Source organism: Anticarsia gemmatalis, chromosome 18, assembly GCF_050436995.1.
Source record: "Anticarsia gemmatalis isolate Benzon Research Colony breed Stoneville strain chromosome 18, ilAntGemm2 primary, whole genome shotgun sequence".
NCBI lineage: Eukaryota > Metazoa > Arthropoda > Insecta > Lepidoptera > Erebidae > Anticarsia > Anticarsia gemmatalis.
In genome coordinates this window covers 1,484,077-1,491,610 of record NC_134762.1, presented here as the reverse complement: position 1 = coordinate 1,491,610, position 7,534 = coordinate 1,484,077, and the positions used below count along the sequence as shown (strand labels likewise).

Here is a 7,534-nt window from a genome sequence, read left to right as displayed (position 1 = left end):
AATTTGTAGGTAAACTGCAGTTTTTCAAATTAGATTACTGAAAATTGTCTTTGTCAATTTCAAGGTAAAAGTCATTAAGCTTGATTATGTTTGACACAAGGCCGACCAAAAGAAAATTTACCAAATGAAAAAGTATTCGATCTGTAGGAAAAGCTCAAATAAATTACGGATAACAATTTTGGGTCTACTTGCACGTTTTTCAATGTCTATGTGTGTACAAAGCTTAATGCTTTGAACACACATAGACATTGAAAAACGGACAGCATTTTGATAAGACAAATAAAACTATAAGGTTTTTTTTTTATGTGGTCATGACCACTATGCTTTATTACTTATAACTAACATAATCGTAAGTCCAATTTGGAATGCCAAAGTCATCGAAATATTGCTTATTCTAAAGGAGCAGTCTCATAGATAACGGGTTTATTTGAGTACAGAGATGGGAGAAATTTAGGCTGTAGCAGCAGGCTTCTCCTCAGTGACTGTAGTGGCTGCGGAGACGACGGAACCGGCCTCATCCGGCGACACCTGGCACGAGAGCGCGGGGAACTTCTTGTACAACGCGGCGCGGTACTTGGGGTGGCTGATACCATATACAATGGGGTTGTACACGGCATTAGCCTTCGCGAACAGCGAGCCCCAGATCGTAGCAAGAGGACTGATCGGCGCACTCTCGAACACGCCTGTATAGTTGATCACGAGGTACGGCGTCCACGCCATGAACCACAGAGAAATGGTCATCAGAGCCACCTTAGCCAACTTGCATTCTGCGCTCGTGTTAGCCGCTTCGGAAGACCTCAGGGAAGCGACGTTCATCTTCTTAGCTTGTTCCCTCATCGCCTTCTCGTGAGCCGAGACAGCCTGCACGATGAAATAGTAAGAGTAGATGATAAGCAACAAAGGCATGAAGTACACGAAGATGGAATACACCAGGATGTAGCTGCGGCTGAACCAGTCCTTGGTCAAGTAGTCAGTTCCGCACGCGGTCATGTTGCCCTCGGGCACGTAGCGGTTCCAGCCGAAGAACGGCGCCAGAGTCCACAAAAGTGAGAACAACCAGATTCCGAATATGCGCGTCATTGCTCCATTGTTAGTCATCGGCTGTGCGGCAATACCCTTCACGATCACGTTGTAGCGGTCGAAGGCGATCATCGTCATGCTCCATATGGAAGCGCAGCCGAATAGAGACCCAGCGCAACCGTATAGCTCACAAGCGAATGGTCCAAACACCCACGTCTCATTATAACAGTTTATCACCATCGCCGGAGACATAGCGCACATCATGAGGAAGTCAGAGAACGCGAGGTTCACCACCAGCAAGTTGGATGGAGTCTTTAGATTCTTGGTGGTCATGAATATGTAGATCACCATGCCGTTGCCGACGATAGAAATGAATCCGAGAACACCGATAGTGAAGCCGAGCAGTCCGTGCCAGAGCGGGTTCATGGGTGGGAACTGGTACCAGTGAGGGTCGACCATGTGCAGCATGTCCGCGGGGACCTTGTCCACGACGGTCTGGTTGACTCCTTGACCGCCCCATGACTGCAGGGCTGCTATACCTGGTCCGAGATCAAGAGCTGACGCCATTGTTGCTCAAGATAACGCTGCGAGGTGCGAGATGGTTACTTCAAAAGAGCTGAAGAAAATCGTAAACGAACTACTTCAGTCTTGAACGTGAACCAATCCCGTGACGCGGCGAGGCTGCCGAGGCGGTGGAGACTACTCAATGTTTGTTGTTCTGTCTACCTCTTATATACTGATACCTTAAGGATTAAATGTGGCGAAGCGTCGTAAGTCGATATTCTTAATGAGATTTTAGTTCTTAAGACAATTTTCTGCCGAAAATTAACGTGAGTAGTATTGTAGTGCTTCTGGCGTAGATTAACATACTTCTTTGCCTAATTATAGAGGGAAATATAGGTAAAAGAAATTACGGTACATAAAAAAACTTGCGGAGTGTTTTTAGATTTACGACCATGCATAAAAGTAAGGTAAGTTCATGAGGCTTTAAATCAAATCTGATAAACTAAATCAAAGATCCGCCGGTAACCTCCGTAAACCGCATTTTATAGAAGATTACTTAAATAATCAATTTTTTTATCTTCATCTTATTAAATTTCCAAACTGTCTCTGAAGGAAGAGATTTTAAAATTAAATTCCTTCATTTTTTATCGTAACTCAGTTCGGGATCTGTTTCCAATTTGCGAATATTGACTTAATTTTTTTTCTTCAAGGAAAATAACTTGGTGAAAGAAATGATTGGAAGTGAGCTAATAATGTTTTTGGCAGATATTTAAAATGAATTTAAATGTTAATTTGATTCTGGAGGAATGTACTCAAGATAGTGGCTAAGCAACGTTTCCTAGATCAAGATTCAGATGGGTTTTTCGAATGCAGAACAGACTTTTGTATCGGATGCTGGTACATATAATGTTACTCCGCTAGTTTTTTAGGTAACATACCTGAAAATAAATAAATATCTTTGGACAACTCACACACGGTCAACTGATTCCAAACTAAGCAGAGCTTGTACTATGGGAACCAGATAACTGATAAACATACTTATATACATCTAAATACATACTTATATAGATAAATAAACATCCAGGCTCAGAACAAAAACTCGTGCTCATCACACAAATATTTATCCTGGGTGGGATTCAAACCCAATAAACTAATCAATTCAATTTACTATACTTTTTTTACTTGGTTACTTTTTGTATTCGAAATGTATGGGCGTTTGAAGTTCAGTAGTCCCAATTGCGAATAGTCACTCAATTGGACAATTATCGTAGTGTTCTAATTGTCCTCTAATACATTAGTGTGAAGATATCACTTGTTTAATATCGTAAATTATGATCCGTCAGCTAAATGAACCGATTAGCCGTTAGGGATTTCGCGTTCCGTAGCTTTGCGTGTGTGGATGGAGTGATTTTGATATGTGTCGTTTGTTCCCAAAAGTATTGTAGTGGTTACTAGTAATTTTGTAAAGTTACAGAGCACTTTAATGATGTATTTTAATGGAAGACCAGAGTTGTAAAATGTATTTATCACTTTTGTGCATGTTGCACTCAAAATACTGAGACGTAGATAAATTTGAGGCAACTGAGCTTACCAAATAGGTATATATCGATAAGTAAATTTTCCCTTATTACTTCTGAGTTCAAAAGCCTTTGTACAAGTTAAATAAGTCTTTAAATTTAAAATGTCCATTGTACAATTGCATTAAAGTATACTTAGTAGTAGTGTTACTTACAAATTTGTGTATTCTTTGAAGTATTTACAACAGAATAAAATTTATAAGTAATTTTAAATCATTGTTCTGCAGATCTTCAAATTCTATAATGAAAAATGCAAAACCCTTCTAAAATGGCAGCAAGTATCAAAACTATTTACCCACAGTACAGCACATGTTGCAACGCGGCGCAATTCTCGTGACATGTTGCAGACGTCCTAACGGAATTAATTACGGAACCCTAACTCTGTTATGGTAACTGATGACCATAGAACACTGGTGTGTATTGAAGCGAAACTTATATTATAATAATAAGTTTTAAACTCTCGCTTTGCATGTTTATTATTTAATTTTAAAACTAGTTTCTGTATGTAACTTTATTCCCGTTAATAGTTTTCTATTTGTTATCTAGAGTATAAATAATAATTATTTATTGTGTGCATGTGTGTAGGATTTGTCGGACTTTTGGGGTAATTACTTGAGTAACAAATGTCAAGCCAAACATCGGCCTTATCGCAAAAAATATTTTAATAAGATTATATACGGACTGAGTGAGCCTATAGTTACAGCCACTATAACCTGCGCCGAAACGTCAATAAATCTAAGTAAATATTCTTGCTATCTCATTTAATACTGATTATAAATGAGAAAGTTTGGATGGATGTTGGTTACTCAATAACTCCATAATTGAATGAATTATGACCACTGACACACGTGAAAGCGTTATGACCACTAAATAAATAGCTTTATTTAGTAAAAAAAGGGAACAATTATTCTGCATAATTATGATAGCTTAAATCATTGAGAAGGTATTTAAACACCGCAAAAATACTGTAAATTAAACTACACAGACGAAAATCAAAGGCAAAAGTTAATAAATTATATTTCAAAATCCATGAAACCACACAGAAATAAATCACTGAAGGAAATTTTCTATCTAATTACACTCTTCAAAGGGAACTATTGCCGTCTCGCTCTGACACGTAGAAATACATTTACCAATTTGTATTTGAATGGAACGATAAATTAAGGACTTAGAACTGACAAACGGAAATTTAAATTAGAATGTGACATAGATAGGATTTAGCTGGGCTGGTAAACAATATCTCTTTATGTAATTGAACTAATTTGGAGGCAAGAATTATTCTGAAACTATTCTTTGAAACGAGTTACTGTTATCGGTATGTGGGGGGCTATCACGTTTCTCAGTTGACAACTATTTCAAAGTCACTGTGCTGTACATTGTCTTCTCCCTTACATTATAGTGATTAACACGGTACGTCAATGCAGCGATGTACTGAATGGTTGCAATCAATTTGACGTACACTAGTTGTCAACTGAGATACGTGATAATGTTGGATGTTTCGTCATGTATTCGAGTTTGTACCTTTGCCTTTGTGGTGAAAGAAAAAGTCTGCCTATGTTCTGCAGTATCGAACCGAGCTGGTTCTAGGGTGCAGGTAGCTTTTTAGTAATCCCCGTTGGTGATCTGATAGCTGTTTAGTAACTATGTACGGTAGACGGTTTTTTTGTTATTGAGAGCCTATGAAAGCGTCTTATTCAAGCCTTTAGGTAATATCATAAGTCCTTAACCCGCGAGCACACGCGCTATGAGCATTTCCCTCACGGTGAATTTAAAATTCCCAACATTTATTGATTTATTTGTCTACGATTGTCATTTTCCCAATAGCTGAGTTTTATACTTCCCCCGTCCCGTGCATAACGGTTTTTTTATGTTAGTGTGCATCAATCGCTTAGTAGAGGTGGTTTGTTTCGGCGAGTCTCGTCGCGCGGCATTTTGCTCATCGCGCGACTAACAGCGTAAGTACTAATTTTTAGTACCTTTTTTTTTTCCTTACAGTATCATACCTTATTTATAGTCTTTATTTTTATTTTATTGTTAAATACTGGTGAAATATGAGTTTATTAAGCAGTTTACATACAAATATCAGATATTTTTTACAGATAGATCGAAAAACAACTAATTTATTGAAAGTGATGGAGAGAGTGAGCACAGCGATCACAACACTGATACTGAGCATTCATCTTTCTCATCCTCTTCAACAAATTATCAAAAGATTCACAAATGAACCTGGCTTTTCAGAGGATGTGAAACCTGACGGTGTGCGATCTGCGCGATCTGTCCATGGCGTAAAAATAGCAAGACAAAAAAGACATGCATTACATGTAAAAAAAAAATATGCACTGAACATGCTTTTACTTTGTGTGACATGTGTAAAGTTCGTGCATTTGATGAACATAAATGATTTATTGTTAACTCCTTAATTTTTTGGATAAAAGTTTATTTTTTTTAGTTTATACCAAAAGTGCACTTAAGAAATGCCAATTTGGTTCCTGTTTTTGTAATTCAAATATTATAGTATAACTAATGTTAAATATTAAAAATAAATATTTAATTTGATTAACACTTTCTTTTTATTATAATGAAGCAGTAAAATATATAAAAATACTATAAATTGTGTATTTTTTGGTTATTTGTAAACGTGAGCAAAATGCTCTATACGCGAGTGGTCGTGTGAGTTTTAAAGGCGCGAGTGCTCCCGGGTTAAGCATGCCAAGGCATAAATCCAGAACGTTTTCACGTGCCAGAGTATCATTTTCTTGTCAATAGAGTGTGTGTGTAAAATTGTTTCATAAAAAAAGTAAAAGCAAAAAGGTACTTTCCCGTACCGGGAATCGAACCCGAGCCTCCTGGGTGAAAGCCAGGTATCCTAGCCACTAGACCATACGGGATATACTGTGAGCGGCGAAAAATGCCGACAGAATCGAGATATTATAATATCAATACGTTCAAGGTTAAAAAGTGATGACGCTTTGCTCCGTTCATATTAATTTATCTACAGACATAGTGCGTGGCAAGGTCTTACGATTCTTGTATGAAAAATACGTACAAATTTTTTTTTTTTTTTTTTTTAAAAAGACAACTCCCGCACTAAGAAATGCTCTTGTGTCGCGGGGACTTTTACAAACATACAAACAACGGACACAAAGCACAACCAGACCCGAAACAATTATTTGTGGATCGCACAAATAATTGTCCCGTGTGGGAATCGAACCCACGACCTCCCGTTGCAGTGGTATCGGCGTGGCGACCTAAACCACTGCGCCACAGAGGCAGTCAGTACAAAGGTTGGTCTTTTTGTACATAGCTAAGACACCGTGTTTGTTCGTTTACGCTCTGCTCGTGAGAGGTCAATATCCATATTTTATGTATGTTTGTACTTTTATATGCATTTTTATTTCTAAGTAAATAATAATATTTGTATTTAGGAAGTGTACAAATATTATTTTACTACATTCTTATCAAAATTTTATGTCCGCAACTACACTCGAAAGTCGTTGTGGGTAAAAAAAAGTAAGAAGGCACATTTACTGAGTCTGCCACTAACTCGGAAAAGGGGGCACTTTTTTCACTTCTTCTATGCTCTTAAGACAATATAGATCTTAAACTGCCTCAAAGACAAACATATAAATTAGTAAAACAGTTACTCAGGTTCTATTACAATTTGTAACACTACAATAAATAAAACTAAAAATAAACTAGCACTACAACACAGCTCGAATTACCTAAAAATAAATATTTCAAAAACTCAACAATTTAGCAAAATCTTTTTTTGACGCAGAAAAAATGCAATTTCCACACAAATCACGCGGGTGTTGTTATTTTAGGACCTCAGAGGTCTCGGGGACCATTAACACTGGTTTACTTAGGGCCTGAATAGATTACAAGAGGGATTTTATGAAGATTGCACGTAACTTGCTCGGGGCCCATGATTTTCGTTTCTACGCCTACTTATTATGAATATTAGAATGTTTGTTAAAAGAGTTTTGCTATGACTATGTGGTTAGGCGTTTTGGGAAATATACGTTCTTACATATCTGTATAAATTAGCTCGTAAATTCCTATTTTTAACCCTCGAAGAAAAAGAGGGAAGATTAGTATATATAGTACGTAAATATATTCAGTTTTAGATGCGCCGATAGCAAGTTGCGCTCACCTTTCGGTAAACGATCTGTGGGAGAAGAAACTCCTGGCGTTGTCATGCCATAAATGAGTATGAGCATACATTAGTGGTATTTATGCTTGGCGTCTCCGTGCTTCGCAGGGTACTTAAAAAAATGATCCCGGTTTGTTGTCTACCAAGATAACAGTCGTTAAGCCATGTCAAAGTCCTTTCGGATTGCTTGAACCACTATGACATTAGGTTGACCAATGACCATACGATGAAATAAAATAAATAAGTTTAAACAAAAATAACTTTTCAAAAATTGTTCAAT

General features: G+C 37.4%; 1 non-coding gene and 1 pseudogene across 1 annotated transcript; both read right to left on the bottom strand.

The window, feature by feature from the left end:
• Window positions 1-312: 312 nt before the first annotated feature.
• Window positions 313-1,711, bottom strand: LOC142980399 (opsin-1 pseudogene; annotated as a pseudogene).
• Window positions 1,712-5,917: 4,206 nt separating this feature from the next.
• Window positions 5,918-5,989, bottom strand: TRNAE-UUC (transfer RNA glutamic acid (anticodon UUC)). Its single transcript has one exon. It is a non-coding gene; the product is annotated as a tRNA-Glu (tRNA).
• Window positions 5,990-7,534: the final 1,545 nt, after the last annotated feature.